The following is a 20,973-nucleotide window of genomic DNA, read 5'->3' on the forward strand; positions in this document are numbered from 1 at the left end:
TAACTGCATGAGCTGATCCCGGGGAAGACAAATGTCAGTTCAACTTAAAGAAAATATCTACTTCTTAAATCATCTTTTGGGAGGACGAGATCAAGGTGGAGGGCAGAGGACGTGGAGCTCACCTCCCCCCACAAATACGTCAAAGATACATCTACAACCGGAACAGTTCTCACAGAACACCAACTGAAAGTGCTAGATGAAAAAGTGGAGGAAGCAGTCCCCACCAAAAGAAAAAGAGAAGCCGCCTGAAGAACAAACGGTGAATACCAACTGAAAGCGCGCAGAAGATCTCATACAACTGAAGCTGCAAGAAAGATCCCCATGTAACCTGGTAAGACTAAAGGGAAAAAAGGGGGGAATCAAGGTGGGACCTGTGCTCCTGGGAGGGAGCCATGAAAGAGGAAGGGTTTCCTTACCCCGGGAACCTCCCTCGCCGGCTGGGAGCTCAGCCAGGACAGATAGGTAGCTGCAGGAGCCTGGGATTTGCCCAAGAGGAGTGTGCACAGACTGGCTTGCTTACAAGCAGGATAGAGAGGAACCGACACTGACTGCTGCCACGTCACCACACTTCCCAGCCCGAGACACGCACTTACTGGTGTGCGCAGTGCCTGGGTGCTGAAACTCGGGCTTCAGCGGACAGACTCGAGGAGAGGACTTGGTTTGGCTATTTGGACATAGCCTGAAGGGCCTAGGATGTGGTCCAGGCCGCAAATGGGGGTGTGTGTGGGACAGAGCGTGGGTCCGTCATGGAAGCCTCATTCACACCATGCTCACAGCGGGCACAGCTTCCGGAGCTCCCGCTTTGTGAGTGTGCACGTGACGAAGGCAGGCAGAGCTGACGCACGCGCTCTGGCAGTAGAGGGTAGGCTGATTTTGTGGGTGTGCTCACCAGGTGATGGGTGGTGTCACAGAGTTGCCTGTCCCAGCAAACAGGCCCTGCAGAGGAACACCCAGCAACTCCTTTCCAGGGGGAGTGCTCCAGTCTCACCTACCTCACACTGCAGCTTAGAACCGGACTTGGGGGCTTTAACTCCAACAACTGGGGAGCAAACCCTACCCCCGACAGGGCTGTGACAACCAAAGAAGAAGCCCCACCCAATATCCAGTGCAGGCTCTGGTCACCACAGCACCAAACACACCCCTTATCAAGGGGACAGTGGCCAGCATGCTCTGAGCAAAGTCATGGCAGGCATCCACACCAAATGTAGCCCTCGCATCAAAAATATTGGACTTACACAGTCTACAAAGGGATGCTCCCACATAAAAGCAGCCTTTCAAGACCACAGTACGTAACTGTTTCTCCTAAATTCTTAGCGTAAGAGAAATGAAAGTAAAATGACAAAGCAGAGGAAGTACTCCCAATTAAAAGAAAAAAAGAAGTCCCCGAAAGAAAAAACAATGAAACAGACCTCTCCAGTCTACCAGACCGCTGAGTTCAAAAAGGAGGTAATAAAAATGCTGAAGGAATTAAGAAAGACTATCAGTAGACATGGAGATCACTGTAACAAGGAACTAGAAACCATAAAGAGACAATCAAAATTAGACAACTCAATTGCCAAGATAAAAACCGAGCTAAAGGCAATAAATAGCAAACTAAATAATGCAGAAGAACGAAAAGTGATCTGTAAGAATAACAGAAGTCACCCAATCAGAACAGCAGACAGAAAGACAAATGAAAAAAATGAAAGCAACATACGAGACATATAGGATAATATAAAGTGTGCCAGTCTACACATAATAGGAATTCCAGAAGGCGAAGAAAGGGAAAAGTGGATCAAGATGTATTTGAAGAAATTATGGCTGAAAACTTTCCAAACCTAAAGAAGGAAACAGATATCCAGGGACAAGAAGTACAGAGAGTCCCACACCAAGACATATCATAATTAAAATGGCAAAAGTTAAAGAGAGGATTCTAAAGGCAGCAAGAGAAAAAGAGTCAGTTACAAGGGAACCCCCATAAGGCTATCAACTGATTTCTCTACAGAAACATTGCAGGCCAGAAGGGAGTGGCAAGCTCTATTCAAAGTCCTGAAAGGGAAAACTCTGCAACCTAGGATACTCTACCCAGCAAGATTATCATTTCGATTAAAAGAAGAGATAAAGAATTTCTCAATCAGAAGAATAAAAGAATGAATACAGCAATACTAACCCTATCCTAAAAGAAATATTGAAAGGTCTTCTTTAAATAGAAATGAAGCAAGAACCTATAAGAAAGGGGAAAATCACAATAGGAAAGGCAGATACATAAAAGGATTGAAGGTCAGTTAAATAAGCCAGTACATAGATTAAAACAATTTTTTTAAAATTTTCTGAGTGTGATTACAACTACCAGGAACAGCCAATGGATAAACATGAAGATGTAAAATGGACATCAAAATGTGGAGAAGGCTAGGAGGATAATGTACATCTTTTAGAACGTAGAGCTTTCATGACTGTCAGTCTAAAGCAAGTAGTTATAGCTATGGGTTACCATATTTGAAAACCAGGGTAACCACAAATTAAAAACATACAGTAACAGAAACATAGATCAATGGAACAAGATAGAAAGCCCAGAGATAAACCCAAGCACCTATGGTCAACTAATCTATGACAAAGGAGGCAAGGATATACAATGGAGAAAAGACAGTCTCTTCAATAAGTGGTGCTGGGAAGACTGGACAGCTACATGTAAAAGAATGAAATTAGAACACTCCCTAGCACCATACACACAAAAAAACCCTCAAAATGGATTAGAGACCTAAATGTAAGACCAGACACTATAAAACTCTTAGAGGAAAACATAGGAAGAACACTCTTTGACATAAATCACAGCAAGATCTTTTTTGATCCACCTTCTAGAGTAATGGAAATAAAAACAAAAATAAACAAATGGGACCTAATGAAACTTCAAAGCTTTTGCACAGCAAAGGAAACCATACACAAGACAAAAAGACAGCCCTCAGAATGGGAGAAAATATTTGCAGACGAATCAATGGACAAAGGATTAATCTCCAAAATATATAAACAGCTCATGCAGCTCAGTATTAAAAACAAACAACCCAATCCAAAAATGGGCAGAAGACCTAAATAGACATTTCTCTTAGAATAGAAATAGAAATAGAAGACATACAGATGGCCAAGAAGCATATGAAAAGCTGCTCAACATCACTGATTATTAGAGAAATGCAAATCAAAACTACAATGAGGTATCACCTCACACCAGTGAGAATGGGCATCATCAGAAAATCTACAAACAACAAATGCTGGAGAGGGTGTGGAGAAAAGGGAACCCTCTTGCACTGTTGGTGGGAATGTAAATTGATACAGCCACTATGGAGAACAGTATGGAGGTTCCTTAAAAAACTAAAAATGAATTATCATATGATCCAGCCATCCCACTACTGGGCATATACCCAGAGAAAACCGTAATTCAAAAAGACACATGCATCCCAATGTTCAATGCAGCACTATTTACAATAGCCAGTACAACAGCCAAGTCATTGAAGCAACCTAAATGCCCATCGACAGACAAATGGATCAAGAAGATGTGGTGCATATATATAATGGAATATTACTCAGCCATAAAAGGAACGAAATTGGGTCATTTGTTGAGGCGTGGATGGATCCAGAGACTGTCATACAGAGTGAAGTAAGTCAGAAAGAGAAAAACAAATATCGTATATTAACGCATATATGTGGAACCTAGAAAAATGGTACAGATGAACTGGTTTGCAGGGCAGAAATTGAGACACAGATGTAGAGAACAAACATACGGACACCAAGCAGGGAAAGTGGCGGGGGGGTGGATGTGGGGGTGTGTTGAATTGGGCGATTGGGATTGACATGTATACACTGATGTATATAAAATTGATGACTAATAAGAACCTGCTGTATAAAAAAATTAAATTAAAAAATAAAAAAAGCATACAGTAGATTCACAAGAACCAATAAGAAAAGAACTCAAGTGTAATACAAAAGAAAATTATCAAACCACAAAAGGAAAAACAAAAAGAAGGAACAAAGAAGAAATACAAAATCAACTGGAAAACAAGGTTTAAAATGGCAATAAATACATACCTATCAATAAATTATCTTAAATGTCTATGAACTAAACACTCCAATCAAAAGACATAGAGTGACAGATTGGATAATAAAACAAGAACCTACAACACGCTGCCTACAAGAGATCCACATAGATTAAAAATGAAGGGATGGAAAAAGATATTTTGTGCAAATGGAAACAAGAAAGCGAGGGTTGCAATACCCATATCAGACAAAATAAACTTTGAAACAAAGGCCATAAAGACAGACAAAGAAGGACACTATAAAATGATGAAAGGATCAATACAAGAAGAGAATATTATGCTTGTTATAATATTCTTGTTATTAATATTATATAATATAAATGCATCCAATATAGGAGCACATAAATACATTAAAACAAATACTAACAAACGTTAAAAGGAGAAATTGATGGGAACACAATAATAGTAGGAGGTTTTAACACTCCACTGACATCAGTGGACAGATCTTCCAGGCTCAAAAAGGAAACAAAGACCCTAAATGACACAATAGAACAGTTAGACTTAATTAATATCTACAGGACCTCAGTCTAAAAAAACCAGAATACACATTGTTTTCAAGTGCACATGGAACATTCTCTAGGATGGACTACATACTAGGGCACAAAACAAGCCTCAACAAATTTAAAAGGACAGAAATTATTTCAAGCATCTTCTCTGACTACAATGGCATGAAAGTAGAAATCAACCAGAGAAAGAGAAATGAGAAAAAAATGACTACATGGAGACTAACCAACATGCTACTAAAAAACCAATGGGTCAGTGATGAAATCAAAGAGAAAATTAAAAAATGCCTTGAGACAAATGACAATGAAAACACAACCATACAAAATCTATGGGATGCAGCAAAAACAATCCTAAGAGGGGAAGTTCATAGTGATACAGGCCTTCTTCAGAAAAACAAGAAAAATCTCAAATAGACCTAAAAGAATTAGAAAAAGAAGAAACAAAACCTAAAGTCAGCAGAAGGAAGGAAATAATAAAGATCAGAGAGGAAATAAAAGAGATAAATCAATAAAAAACCAAGAACTGTTTTTTTGAAAGGATAAACAAAATCAACAAACTCTGGCCCCCAGGGATCATCAAGAAGAAAAGAGAAGAAGAAAGGCTCACCACAAAGAAAAGAGAGGAACCAAATAAATAAAATAAGGAATGAAAGAGGAGAAATAAGAACTGATACCACAGAAATTCAAAAAACCATAAGAAATCATATGCCAACAAAATAGACAACCTAGAAGAAGTGGACAAGTTTCTTGAAACATGCAGTCTGCCAGAACTGAATCCAGAAACAGATAATTTGAACAGACTGATCGCTAGAAATGAAACAGAATTTGTAATTTAAAAAACACCCTGCAAACAGAAGTCCAGAACTGGATGGCTTCACTGGGGAATTCTACCAAACATACAAAGAACTCATACCTATTCTTCTCAAACTCTTCCAAAAGACTGAAGAGGCGGGAACACTCCCCAAGTCATTCTATGAAGCCACCATCACCCTGATGTCAAAACCAAAGATACTACCAAAAAAGAATATTACAGGCCGATATCTCTGATGAATATAGATGCAAAAATCCTCAGCAAAATATTAGCAAACAGAATCCAATGACACATAAGAAGGATCATATGCCATGATCAAGTTGGATTCATTCCAGGGTCACAAAGATGGTTCGAAACACAAATGGATCAATGTGATACACCACATCAACAAAAGAAAAGTAAAAAACCACATGATCATCAATAGATGCAGAAAAAGCATTTGATAAAATTCAACATCCATTCATGATAAAAAATCTCACCAAAATGGGTACAGAGGGAACATATCTCAACATAATAAAAGCCATTTACAGCAAATCCATAGCCAATCTAATACTCAATGGTGAAAAGCTGAAAGGCTTCCTGCTGAATTCTGGAATGAGACAAGGACGTCCACTCTCACCACTTCTATTTGACATAGTATTGGAAGTCTTAATACAGTAATCAGATAAGAAAAAGAAATAAAATGGGAAGAGGTAAAATTGTCATTGTATGCAGGTGAAATGATGCTCTATATAGAAAACCCTAGAGACTCCACACAAAAACTATTAGAACTAATAAATTAATTCAGCAAGGCAGCAGGATACAAGAACAATATACAGAAATCTGTTGCATTTCTTTATACTGACAATGAAATATCAGAAGTAGAAAGTAAAAAACAATTCCATTTAAAATAGTGTGTCCCCCCCCCCACCACCAAAAAAAAAAAAAAATCTAGAATAAACCTAACCAAGGATGTGAAAGACCTATATGCTGGGAACTGTAAAACACTGATAAATGAAACTGAAGATAATACAAAGAAATAGAAAAATATCCCCTGCTACTGGATTGGAAAAATTAATATTGTTAAAATGGCCACACAACCCAAAGCAATCTACAGATTTAATGTGATCCTTATCAAATTACCCATGACATTTTTCACAGAACTAGAACAAATAATCCTAAAATTTATATGGAACCACAAAAGACCCAGAATTGCCAAAGCAAAACTGAGGGAAAAAACAAAGATGGAGGCATAACGCTCCCAGATTTTAGACAACACTACAAAGCTACGGTAATTAAAACAGCGTGATATTGGCACAAAAACAGACACATAACATCAATGGGACATAATAGAGAACCCAGAAATAAACCCACACACGTAGTCAATTCATCTTCAACAAAGGAGGCAAGACTGTACAAGGGAGAAAAGACAGCCTCTTCAGCAAGCGGTGTTGGGAAAGCTGGACAGCCACATGTAAGTTAGTAAAGTTAGAACACACCCTTACACTACGCACAAAAATAAACTCGAAATGGCTTAAAGACTTAAATATAAGACATGACACCATAATGCTCCTAGAAGAGAACATAGGCAGAACATCCTCGGACATAAATTGCAGTAGAATTTTCTTAGGTCTCCCAAGGCAAAAGAAATTTAAAAAAAAAAAAAGGGATCTAATCAAACTTACAAGCTTTTGCACAGCAAAGGAAACTATAAACAAAATGAAAAGGTAACCTACAGACTGGGAGAAAATATTTGCAAACAATGTGACTGACAAGGGCTTAATTTCCAAAATACACAGACAGCTCATGCAACTCAGTATCAAAAAAACAAACAACCCAATCAAAAATGAGCAGAAGACCTAAATAGACATTTTTCCAAAGAAGACATACAGATGGCCAGCAGGTACATGAAAAGATCCTCCATATTGCTAATAATTAGAGAAATGCAAATCAAAACTACAATGAGGGGACTTCCCTGGTGGCACAGTAGTTAAGAATCTGCCTGCCAACATGGATTCAAGCCCTGGTCCGGGAAGATCCCACATGCCATGGAGCAACTAAGCCCATGTGCCACAACTGCTGAGCCTGCGCACCACAACTACCGAAGCCCATGTACCTAGAGCCTGCGCTCTGCAACAAAGAGAAGCCACCGCAATGAGAAGCCCGTGCATCACAACCAAGAGTAGCCCCCGGCTTGCCGCAACTAGAGAAAGCCCGTGCGCAGCAATGAAGACCCAACACAGCCAAAAATAAATAAATTAATTTAAAAAACTACAATGAGGTGTCACCTCACACTGGTCAGAATGGCCATCATTAAAAAGCCTGCAAATAATAAATGCTAGAGAGGGTATGGAGAAAAGGGAACCGTCCGATGCTGCTGGTGGGAATGTAAATTGGTACAGCCACTAGGGAAAACAATATGGAGGTTCCTTAAAAAACTAAAAATAGAAATGCCATATGATCCAGCAGTCCCACTCCTGGGCATATATCTGGAGGAAACCATAACTGGAAAAGACACACGCACCCCAATGTTCACAGCAGCACTATTCACAATAGCCAAGACATGGAGGCAACCTAAATGTCCATCAACAGATGAATGCATAAAGAAGATGTGGTACATATATACAATGGAATACTACTCAGCCGTAAAAAAGAATGAAATAATGTCATTTGCAGCAACATGGATGGACCTGGAGATTATCATACTAAGTAAATCAGAACATACATATACCATGTGATACCACTTATATGTAGAATCTAAACTATGACACAAATGAACTTATCTATGAAACAGAAACAGACTCACAGACATAGGGAACAGACTGGTGGTTGCCAAGGGAGAGGGAAGGACTGGGAGTGTGGGATTAGCAGGTGTAAACTGTTATATGGAGGATGGGTAAACAACAAGGTCTACTGTATAGCACAGGGAACTATATTCAATACCTTGTAATAACCTATACTGAAAAAAGAATCTGAAGCTGTACACCTGAAACTAACACAATATTGTAAATCAACTGTAGTTTAATAAATAAATTTTTTGAAACATCACCTTTTGAGCCTGTGTTCTCCGCATATTATTTGGGTTTCAGATTGAAATTTCCGAAAGTTAAAAGGCACTTTAAAAGAAAACTTCGCAGATATTTTGAGAATGCAAATTACTTTCAGTTGAGAGTGAGGGGCCCTGCAGAAGCCAGAGGCTTGCTTCTCAACCACCCTCAGGTGTGCACTTGTGCTGACGCTGCTGGAGCAGGGAGGCTTGCGCATCTGATTTAGCTACAGCCAGTCAGGGCTGTTAAGATCATTACAGATCTGCCAATGCTGCAGGCCCAAAGGTGCACAGGTGGCTGCAAGGCACTAACAAAAGATGACAAAGCAAAACTGAGGAGAGGCTGACCCACCTCCCTGGGGTTGGGAAACATTATTAGGAACAAAAAGCCCTCATCAGAGCTGCTCATCACCGCTGTCCTTTCATACTCTACCAGTGGGTGCTAGTATTTCCTCCAAGTTATGGGCACCCTAACGTGATCCTTCCCATTTACCCAAAATCCACATGAAATCACTAAGTGATAAGTGTAACAAACCCCTCCTTGGGCTCCCCGGGCCTTAGCATGGGGTGGACACACTCCCTACAGACTGTTTCCTGCAGGCTGTGGGGCTCAGGCAGCATCCCCGAGTCCCTGTGCTTCATACACGTTCCTCTGTGCCAGCTTCATGGGAGTCTTGGTTACTGACCTCCCCCCTCCCCATCTCCTGCACTTCTAACCAAGCTTGTATGTCAAAACCTTTTTCCTCTTGCTTTGTTGATATAACTTTTAATGTCTGTTACATTCTATTACCTGCATGTAACTTAATTTACAGTGACCACCACTTACATTACCTACTAGGCGCTGTTCTGAACTATATATATACTAACTCATTTGCTCCTTGTAACCACCCGATGAGAGGCACCATTATCAACAATTTAAAGATGAAACTGAGGCACAGGGAGGTTGAGAAACCTGCCCGAGGTCACACAGCTCAGAGGAGGTTTGAGCCCAGGCCATGTGGCTCCAGAGCCCAGGCTACTAACCTGCGGCTGCCTGGCTCTTGCCTGATGGTGCGTCCGGACTCTGTGCTGGTTTTGACTATTATAACATCACCCCATGATCCACTGGGTTCACCTGTGCTGTGAGATTCGGATTTGGATGGACCACACTTCCATCCTGTGAAGGCCTGCCTGTATTTTGGAAATTCTTGGTGAGGCTGACCTTTTTCTGCTTCAGCTAAATCTCTAAACCGAGGGAATCTGGCTCTAGAACACACCATGTTTACCCTATTCTGACCTTTAAGCACAAATTTAAGCAAGATTTTAAAAGTTGCCTAAAATTCTGGAAAGGAAGTTTAGGAGTTAATTAAAAAAAAAAACAAAAAAACAGAAATCCGTGTGAGCATGTTTTAAAGAAAGGCTTCTAACCAAAGGCAAAGAACAAGAAAGTGTGGAAAATGTGGCGGGAAAGTTAGGTGGCAAAATCACAAGCACGTGAACAGCTAAAACATGGAAAAGAAAGCTAGTGATGGGTGAGGAGCTTAGGAGAGCAACTCCAACAGAGGGAAATGCAGAGGATGAGCGAGCCTAAACCTGGCAACACAGTGCAATTTACTAAACACAGAAAGAGGGAGCAGAAATGCTCATGAATGATCCAAGAACAAGGAAGGTGACGATCAGCGACATCTCCTTTACTAGAGGAGGAGAGAAAAGTGGTAACGGATGCTGCTTAAGAGGCAGCTGAGTTGAACGGATGTAATCTGGAAACATCCAGATATGAGAGTGGAGAAGAAGAGTTGTGGGCTCTGGAGGACATCCACAAAGGGACATCCACAAATCTGCGACAATGATCTTGGTCAGTCCTCATCTTTAATGTGTCCTAAGTTGATGGGCAAGAACACTCCAGGGCTCAGGGCTCAGGGCTCAGGGCTCAGGCTGGGGGACGGGATGTGAACAGGCACCGACACAGAGGGATAACAGGCACCAACCAACCCATAAGGGGAGGCTCCAAAGAACCCCCCCGCCACAACCCCCCCCCAAGGCTCCTTCAGTGAGTCCCGAGTCTCAGAGTATGAGGGGATGCAATTTCACCGCGGCATTGAAAGATAAACCCAGAGTTTAGAAAAATAAAAGGCTGAGGTAAACAGTTCACTAAACGAAATGTAGGAAACAGTCCACTGCCCACACCAGGGTTTCAACCAAAACAATTTTTTTAATTTAAAATAAACATTTTTCTTCATATCAAGGGGGAATAGCGTCTAATCTAAGAAAACACGGATGGTCACCACCAGGAAAAAGACAGCAGGAGAGTGTGAGTGGCTGCATCGGTGCCCACGGTGTCTGCACCCCTTTCTGGGCACCTGCCTGTGCAGGCACTTGGGCCCTTGCTCCCTGCAGAGGGGGCTCCCGCCTGCAGAAACGCCTCACCCGTCACCCCTTGTAAAATGCAGGCACGACTTCGGGCCGCAGAGAAAGCACTGGAGTTCCCCATCACCCTTGGGATCGTCCCCAGCAGTGCTGGGTTTTCTCCCCACCTAAACAGGGTGTGGCCCTTTGATAAACACAAACATCTGTGTCCTCCACTCGTGTCATCTAATATCTCAAAGTCAACATTACAACAGAACCAAGCCAATAATCATAATACTGACTGTGATGTTATTGCCTCCATGCCCAAGAGATGAACATGTACCCTCCACCCCTGGGGCGGCAGGTCCTGTCCCGTGGCGGGTAGGAATGGCCACCTGGGTGCCCGTGGCTGCCGAGTGGCACTGCCTGGGTCAAGTTGGAGCCAGGAACAGCTGATGGTCGTGCATGATCTTTTTCTCCAAGAAAAACACCCTAAGTGCTAGGCAGGGACTCGAACCTTCATCCTCTTGATTTCCTTTTGCTCAGAACAGATAATTCCCACTGATTCCCACCGCTAAGCCTCATGAAGTAGGATTAGTTCCTGCTTCACCCCTACGTCTTTCATTCCACTTGAATTCCCCATCACCTGCACCCCTCCTGGGTGAGTGGCAGGCCCTGTACCCAGTGCTGACAGCCACACAGGCTGATGGCACTGGCCCGGCCCACTCCTCACTGCTCCATCACAGGGCCCTGCACACACCCGGGCAGCCAGTCAATTGTTTCTGACATCTAGAACTGAAGTGACACAATGCTGTCCCAGTTGGTGACAACAGGCCATTGAAATCTGTCCGGAGTCCCCATAGCACTGAACCGCAGGGGAAATATCTGTGGGTTTCCCACTTCCCCTTTTATACTGACATCTGACACTGGATGCTAACGTTTCTTAGAGGAACAGGCCATAACGATGTGTGTGCACAACAGAAACACCTGCGTGAGGACAGCAGCACAGCTTCGTCTGTGAAGTAGAAATGAATTCTTTGCAGACGTGTACTCTAGGTCTTCGAGAGCAAAGAATCCGAGATCTCAGTGTGATCAGAGCCCAGAGCCTGCATGAAGAAATCGGAGCATTTGTGGCTGACACCCCCCACCCCAAGTACAGCCTACTCAAACCACAGTGGGCTTCTCCTGGGTGTGCGAGTGCTTTGGCGAGACTTGGCCTGTGGCGTGTGCGGTGTTAGATGGGCTGAGACGGGATCTTCAGAATTGCAGTGATTACAGAATTTCGCTGAAACTAATTACGGAATCAATCATGGGTTGACTGCCTAGTGCATTACACACGTGCCCCTCTCAGCCTTGAAGGGCTATGCTCCCAGGATGCCCAGATGGGAGGGAAGTGGGTCAGAGCGAGGCGCTGCGAGACCACAATGCAGGTGCATGAGCTCGTCTCTGTTTCTGACCACAGTCCCAAGGATCTCTGCGGTTCTTTCCAAAATAATGGAAATATAGTAAAAGCAAATTTATTATTCTGGATGTAATATCACAGGGTCATACTTTGTTCACCCAATGGAAACAGAAAAGTTCTGATTTTTCTTAGGCCCAAAACACATGGGTGAATTTAGAAGATGTTCTTGGTTCTCTAGGTGAGGCCAGTATTACCAAAATTCAGGTGTGTTACTGAAAAGAAAATTGTGAATTCAGAAAGACAGTAAAAGCTAGGGCTAAAATATTGTAGCTCTATCTACAAGGCACATTCAGAAGAGTGTACTTAACGGGAAGCAGCAGTAAAACGCACTTCGTGAGGCTCCTAAAATCACCTCAGAAAAGAAGCTTCGTTCCAATTCCACCTGCTTCTACTCGCCGCTTCTAAGTCTAAAACGTGCCTGTAGTTTATGCTTTGAGAGCAGCAATGGCTTCCTTCTCTGATTCCATGACACACTTTTCAGAGACTGGAAAGTTCTAGAAAGACGGCATCTAGCCCACGTGATCAGTGTTCTCTTTAGTCCAACCTTTGGGAAAACGGATCCCAGTCACCGTTCAGGTTAAGCTGTCAGCCAGCACAGCCCTGCTTGAGCCTCATGCTTGGGTTCTGACAAAGGCTCTAACCAAAAGTCACACTGTTTCGAGTTGGTCAGAACTCAACCTCCTTGCTCTGTTATTTAGAAACACAAGCTGATCCTTCCAGTAGGTGTTGAATTAAACATGTCTTCAACTGTTCAGTTCTTCCTCTACCATGCATGCTGTTTTGTTGCGTGAAGCCAAGAAGAGCAGAGAGCGCTAAGAGAGAAGCTGTTTGCTAACGGGGAATCCCTTAGTAAAAGTCATGAACTACAGATGATTTTTGCCTGTTACCCTGAACGACCTGCAAGCCATTTTGTTAAGAGGAGATGGGATAGATGTTTCAGGAGCACGCGGCCAGGTTTGGGTGAAGCGATTCTGAGTCACCTAGCAAAGCCCACAGCTGATTCACAGTTAAGTGACACGGCTCTAGGAGGGGGAAGCAAACCAGTGTTTCCGTAAGCGGTTTTGGACAAGTCACACAAACAAGCTTGCACCAAACAGATAGTTATGCAGTTGTTCCAGGTTGTGGGCATGTATATTCTTTTACCCTTTGAACCAAGCATTCCAGGTAAGTACGTGGCAAGCCACGCAGATAAATGCTCTTACTCATATAGGCTTAATTAAGAGGGCATGACAACCACTGGAAGGGACGAGAATAGCATCCATAATGATTAATAACATAAGCTCAGGGACAAAGCCCCACCGCTCCTATTTTCCAAAAGGAACTGGCACCGGTATCGAGGCTCTCCCTCGGGCGGGCCAGAAAAGCCAGCCACTCCCCAGGCGCACGCAGCCCAGCAGCCACGTGTCCTGGGCTGGGAGGGAGTAACCGGGACCACAGAGGAAAACGTGCCCGAGGGCAATGGAACAACACAAACCAGCAGGGTGAGTCAGGGCCCAAAGGCCTCAACGCAATGAGATGACGGCTCTTTCCAAGCAAGGCCCTCCTCAGGTGCAAACTCAAGCTCACCCTACGGCGCTGGAGCTCCCGCCCTCCAGGGACTGCTGTCCGTCCCCCGGGAAGTAGAGCCCCACTGACCCCTCCGGTGGCATCTACTACTGAGCTAAGCATGCTTCATGCTGTGAAGAGCTTGCAGCCCCCCGGGAGAGTGGGAGACCCCTGGGCTTCCGGCCAGGTTGGCACACCGGACTGGCCCTTGAATCCACCTCGCGGGCCTCTTCTCCTGGTTCTCTAGTCCCCTCCCTACCGCCCTCAGCCCCGAGGGCGGGGCAGCAGGCCGCGCTTGGCACTCACTCCCGACCTCCGGGACCAGCACAGGGACCTGGCAGCAGGTGACTAGTCTCAGGGTCCCACGGCTTTACATGCACCTGTGAATTCCTGCTGCTCTTCAAAGCCACTCATGTGTCACACCTCCCACGAAGCCTCCCTGGCCTGCCACAGGAAGGCTGCCAGGCCCCACCCTGTGCTCCCCCTGGGCTGCCTGTGGCTTCCCTACCGGACGGTGGGCTCCCCAGGACAGGGTCACTCACTAGATAAGCTCAGCCAGGGCCCTGGATGGGGCTGATCAAGATGTGGCCCAGAATTGTGGGGGAGCCCAAGAGGCAGGCTGGGGCGGATGCACAGCTCTGTGCTGAGACCAACTGCATCTACCCTTCACAGCGACCACGAACACATCCCAGGGGGCTCCTTTCTTCCCTAGGCTTCAAAATTAGAGTCCCCTGTGCAATCGAAATCCCCGTCCCTCAGAGAGCCAATTCTACCGCTGAAGGAGAGCCAAGGGTGCCGGTGAGGGGGTGAACACCAGCCCATGGACGACCTCCTCTACCAAAGAGCAAAAGTCCACTTGGCGATTTCAGATGCTCTACGCAGCAGCTGTGTTTGGCTGCGTTGGGTCTTCATTGCTGCGCACAGGCTTTCTTTAGTTGCGATGAGCGGGGGTTACTTTTCCTTGCGGTGCACAGGCTTCTCATTGCAGTGGCTTCTCTTGTTGCGGAGCACGGGCTCTAGGCACACGTGATTCAGTAGTTGCAGCACATGGGCCCTAGAGCGCACAGGCTTTAGTAGTCGTGGCACACGGGCTCAGTAGTTGCGGTTCGCGGGCTAGAGCACAGCCTCAGTAGTTGTGGCGCATGGGCTTAGTTGTTCTATGGCATGTGGCATCTTCCCAGACCAGGGATCGAACCTGTGTCCCCTGCATTGGCAGGCGATGCTTAACCACTGCGCCACCGGGGAAATCCCTACGCAGCAGCTTTAAGAGCAGAGTGAGATGGGCTCTCAGGCAGTGAGACCCAAACCTTGATGATCAGTAATCAGAATGTATCTGAGGATCTTTCATAAGATGAGTTCCCACTTTTCATTTAGCAGGTCTGGGGAGGGGCCTGAGAATTTTTTTTCCAAACTTTAAATTTTGCTATTATTTCAAACTGACAGAAAATTTGCAAGCATAGTGTAAGGATCTTAAATACGCTTACTCAGATGTACCAACTGCTTCCATTTTTCCCTGTTTATCATTCTCTTTATATTATTTTTTTCTTACTCATTTGAGAGTAAGTGGCAGACAACACACCCCTTTGCCCCTAGTTACATCAGTATATACTTCCTAAAAACAAGGCCTTTTTCTTACGTAGTATAGGAAAATGTTCCCTAATGATTTTTGAAGGGTGAAGTGATGGTCATTTCCTATTTTTATCAAACTTCCCAAATTTTATCAAGTTGATGGAATCCACAAAGTATAAAACAGCTGGGAGTCCCTAAAGCATTACTAAAGAATGATAAAAGAACAACTGGTTATTCTGAGGAAAAGCAGATAGTGATGAACGCACGGCTTCCCTTGTGTTCACGGCAGACACGATTTTGATGAACTGCGACAGAACGGGAGCATATCGACAAGCGTTCCACTGAGCTGAACTGGGGGACAGGTGGTGGGCAGCCTCTAAGAGGGCCCCCAGTAATGCCCTCCTTCTCCCTGCGGAAGCCCCTCTCCCAGAGTGTGGGCTGGACCCAGTGACTCACTTCTAGACAACAGAGCACAGCACAGTGAGGGGACGTCGCTTCCGAGATGAGGTTACAAAGAGGCTGCGGCTTCCGTCCCGGGGGCTCCCTCTCTCGCTTGCTGGCTCTTGACGGGAGTCGGCTGCCCGGTGTGAGCAGCCCACGTGCTGAGGAACTGATGTCCCTGCCCAGAGGCTGTGAGCTGGGGAGGGGTGTCCCCCCAGTCAGCCCTGACGCCTGCAGCCCTGGCCGACTCCTCGATTACAGCCTCGAGAGGCACCCAGGAGCCACGTGCAGATACAGACGCTGTGAGGGGGTGAATGTTTGTTCTGGGGTCGTTTGTTCTCCAGCAATAGGTATAGGGGATGGTTAAGATGGAACGTCACCAAATTTCATTTGAAGTAAAAATATGCTTGATTTCATAAAGCTCTGGTCAGTGGCATAATCAAGGGTCAAGGGGTCCTGGCCAGAGAGGCGGGAGGGGGTCACTTCTCCCTCTCCTCTCCTGATTACTCAACCTCTCTCTCAAATGAATCCTTCCGAACGACTTTAAAAGATACTTCTATTTTTAAAATGCACGTACCTAGTTGAAAAGAATCAAGCACTAAAAAAATACATTGTGAAAAAAATTTACCCCCATCTTTGTGCCCCAGTCCCTCCTCTTATTACATTACCAATTTCGTGATCATTCTTCCAGAAGTCTTTTTTTCCCCAAATATCGGCGTAGGGTATTTCTGAAATATCGACTTGCTTGTTTTTAATACAGAGGGTCGCATAATATGTCCTGTACTGCATCTTGCAAAATAAATCTTGGAGACGGCCCTATATCGGGAATTGTAGAAAGTTCTTTTCCTTTTGAATATCTGCAAGAATTCTACTGTACGGACAGGACATAGCCTGTCCTGCCCCCCTGCAAGCCAGGATGTTTAGGTTACGGGCGTGTGCGCGTCCTTATGAACATGTGAGTGTATCTCAGGGATAAATTCCTAGAATTCTTCATAGGCTATTAAACATCCTGGTTTCTCTCATTAAACAAATAAACAAAACCCTCCCCTCCACCTCTTACCCACGTGCTCCCCTCCAGCTGACACTGTAGTTTTCGCCTCCCTTCCCAGACAAACTTGTTGATAGAGTTGTCTATCCTGATTGTTTTCTCACCTCTCGCTTCCCAACCACTCCAAATCGGCTCGCGGTCCTGTTAACCTAAGATCACCCTGAGTGCCGTGTGGTTCAATCCAGGGGGCATGCCCCGGTCTTCATCTGATGCTTTCATAGCCGCAGCTGACATTTTGCAACTAGCTCCTTCCTGACACTTCTGCCCTTGACTCCGTGACGTGATGGCCCACCTGGCCTTCCTGCCCTCCCACACCTCTCTATCTGGTCTTCTTCTGGCAGGCCCTCAACAGCTGGCATTCCTCCAAGATCAATTCTAGGCCCTCGCTTCATTTTAGATTAGCCCTGTCCAACAGAACTTTCAGTGATGCTGGGAATGATTTATTAAGCACTCAAAATGTGGTCAGTGCAACTGAGGAGCTGAATTTTTCATCTGATTTAATTTGAACCAATTTAAATTTCAGTAGCCGCAGGTGGCTAATGGCAACCATAGACAGGGCAGCTCGACACGCTTTCCCTAAGAGAGATCACACACACCATGGCCTCGGCCACCGTCTACGGGCAGAGCACACACACATCTCTATTGCCAGCCCGGATTTTCCTCTAAACTCACTGAACACTCACATAACCAATGCCTGCTTGCCATCTTCCCTTGGCTGTTTCTAAACTGACAAAATTAAATTTAAGATCATCTTCTGAAGCTAGGTTATCTTCCCAATTAGTGAAATGCACAGCTAAGAAGCCTCCGAAAACCAAGTGTGGTTGACTCCATCTCCTAATCATTTCTCAGCTTTGTCCACTTCTCCACGTTTGACTACCTCCACGTGAACCCATCATGGAAACCGGTGGCCCAACCTCCTTACTGGTCCACTTGTATCCTCTCTGGCTACACCTCCCAATCTGTCCTCTATGCTGTAACCTAATGTAAATGTGAAGATGCTCGAGCCCCTTCAGTGGCTTCCTGTGTTTCAGGGATAGAGGCACAGTCCAGTGTGCAAGGACTGATTTTGCCAACCACTGGCCAGCTCTCCGCGGCCACCCCCCTTCCCTGCAGTCACCCTGGTCTTCTGTCCTCTGCAGTTACCACGTGGGGACGTTACCATTTCTTTATGACTCCTTTCCTAGTTTTCAACGTCACCTTCTCTAACTCTGGGAAGCAAACAAACAAAACCCTCCTGTTAGTCACAACATGCAGGTTCTGGAAGAGCTGGCTCCTGAGTGACGGACACCACGGGAGAAAAGCGCTGCTCGTTTGCTTCTTCCCTTATGTGTCTCTATAAACGCAGGTCCCTTCCATACCAAAGCAGAACTGGAAGGGACTGTGCTGATCGGCCCTTCGCCGGCCCTCCTGCCAAGCTGGGCAGCAAAGTCTGCTTGAACATCCCCAGTCAGAGGGAGGGCACCCCTCACAAAGTAGACCCTTCCCCTCCTCATTCTGGTTCACTGTGATGATTAGGAAGGTCTTCTTTATAGTTTGTCACATCTATCCCAATGTTCCTTCTGGCCAGGTCCCAGGTCCCACTTTTGGAGTCGTCACAAAAATGACAACAGTGAGAGCAGCTACTGTTTACTGTGCGCCTGTCACTCTGCCAGCCTCGTGCCAACCAGTGTCGTGCCAACTGGCCTCGCGGTAACTCCACGAGCCGGCTGCTATTATTATCACTAGTTGGTAACACAAGAACCTAAAACGTAGAGACAGGAAACAAGCCTCCCCCAGGATCAGAGCATTCTGATCACTCCTGAATCCTTCAACGTCTTTACTGAAATGCAGTGCCTGGAATTTCACGACACTCTGGTCCTTGCCACACCAAGTGTGGCCCAAGGAGCAGCGACAGCTGCTTCACCTGGGACCCCGTCCTGATGCAGCATCGGGGGCTCCGTCCCAGACCAGCTCAGTCAGAATCTGCATTTTAGCAAGAGCCCACGGGCACTTGAGAGTTTGAGAGACACTAGTCTTGGTGTGCTCAGAACACACTGGAACACTCACTTATTAATTCACTAGACCAGTGACCAGTCATGAACACCTACTATTCGTGCTCGGCACTACACAGGCACCAGGTATCCTGAGTCCCTCACAGCTGAGCTTGTGCCCAGCCGCGAGATGGGCAGGGCTGAGGGGCTGGTAAGTGTTACAGGCAGGAGTGTGGTGGGGAAACATGGGGTCGGTGGTCGATTCTACTTAGGGCCTGGGGGCCACGGGTCAGGGAGGACTGGAGAAGCCAGCACCTGACCAAGTTTTAAATGAGGGAAGGCACGTGCTGAGCTGTCACTGAGAGCAGCTTTCTGAGCAGTGAGAGGGTGACACCGAAGAATGAAGGTGGCAGAGAAATCCAGGGAAAGAGACTGGGCAGGAGACAGGACTGGGCCCAGGAGGCCTTGGGGTTGTACCTCTTCTGGAAATTATTCTCTTCCTGCAGCCTCTGGTTATAAGCTTCTCTGGCAGCTTTGCCTCTAGCTATAAGCTTCTCTGGCAGGCTTTCCTCTAGCTCATTTGAACTTGCAGCTAAGGAGACAGGCCTGCTTTGTTCACACGTACTTGGTCTGGTCAGATGTTTTTTGCCTGTACTTTTGTGATTGATTTTTCTAAAAAGATAAGCAAGACCTTCAGTTGATCCTGATTAAATTTTAACTTGTCCTTTTGGACCGTCATCACTGAAGCCTACTATGATCTTTTTGGGCCCCTTCATCCAGCACATCCCCCAAACTTCCCCTCATCTTTCCTTTACATCTTCATTTCATGCAGCTCCCCTTAGCTGTGCATTTTCCTGACACTCAGAGCTTCTTGCAAACTTTAATCTACCAGAGAAAATTACAGGTCAATATCACTGATGAACACAGACACAAAAATCCTCAACAAAACACTAGCAAACCGAATGCAACAACACATTAAAAGGATCATACACCATGATCAAGTGGGATTTATCCCAGGGATGCAAGGATTCTTCAATATACGCACATCAAGCAATGTGATACACCATATTAACAAACTGAAGAATGAAAACCATGTGATCATCTCAATAGATGCAGAAAAAGCTTTTGACAAAATTCAACACCCATTTATGCTAAAGACTCTCCAGAAAGTGGGCACAGAGGGAACCTACCTCAACATGATAAAGGTCATATATGACAAACCCACAGCCAACATCATTCTCAATGGTGAAAAATTGAAAGCATTTCCTCTAAGATCAGGAACAAGACAAGGATGTCCACTCTCGCCACTTTTTTCAACATAGTTTTGGAAGTCCTAGCCATGGCAATCAGAGAAGAAAAAGAAATACAAGGAATCCAAATTGGAAAAGAAGTAAAATTGTCACTGTTACCAAAGGGGAAATGTCGGAGGGAGGGAGAAATTAGGAGTTTGGAATTAACAAATACACACTACTATATATAAAATAGATAACCAACAAGGATACCAACAAGGGAACTCTACTCAATATTCTGTAATGACCTATATGGGAAAGGAATCTGAAAAAGAATGGATATATTTATATGTATAAATGAATCACTCTGCTGGACACCTGAAACTAACACAACACTGTAAATCAACTATATTCTAATAGCAAATAAACTGTTTAAAAAAAACTGTATCAGAACAAGCTGTATTCCCTTCTATTGCTACTCAGTGCCTTCCCTTCCCAGCCCGTCTCTGCTCCTTCCTTCCTTTAAGAGCCCATCTTTCACTCTAGAAGCTGAAAATGCCAGGTGCCTTCAGTCTCCTCAGTAGTCAGGGCATGAACCAGTAACTAAATCCTGGCCAGTGGGGCTTCAGGGTAAGTCTTGTTGGTGGACTTTGGATAACGTTTTCTTCCTTAATATAAAGAGACTCTGAAGAGCAGCACTGTTTTTATCCCCTTGCCTTTGGACATGTGTGTGAAGATGTGATGCCTGGAGCTCTGGCATCCACCCTGTGACCATGACGAAAGCCAACACACTGAGGGTGGCTGGGTGGCAAGATAGAAAAGGCCTCCCTAGTTTCTTAATGACATCACTGGCTGTTCCCCTAACCCTGGGCCAGGCCCACATAGGGATTAACTGTTGTATTACACTTCGAGTTCATTTAATAACTTTTATTCTTTATAATGGGAACAAAGCAGAACTATCCCAGGCTATGAAAGTTCCTA

At 45.0% G+C, this 20,973-nt stretch overlaps 1 protein-coding gene across 1 annotated transcript in view; it reads right to left on the reverse strand.

Moving 5' to 3' along the window:
• ANO10 (anoctamin 10) overlaps positions 1-20,973 on the reverse strand; it is a 220,005-nt gene that overhangs the window by 5,892 nt on the left and 193,140 nt on the right. The gene's annotated exons all lie outside the window — the stretch shown is intronic.

The sequence above is a fragment of the Leucopleurus acutus genome (genome assembly GCF_964270905.1).
Source record: "Leucopleurus acutus genome assembly, chromosome: 10".
Classification (NCBI taxonomy): domain Eukaryota; kingdom Metazoa; phylum Chordata; class Mammalia; order Artiodactyla; family Delphinidae; genus Leucopleurus; species Leucopleurus acutus.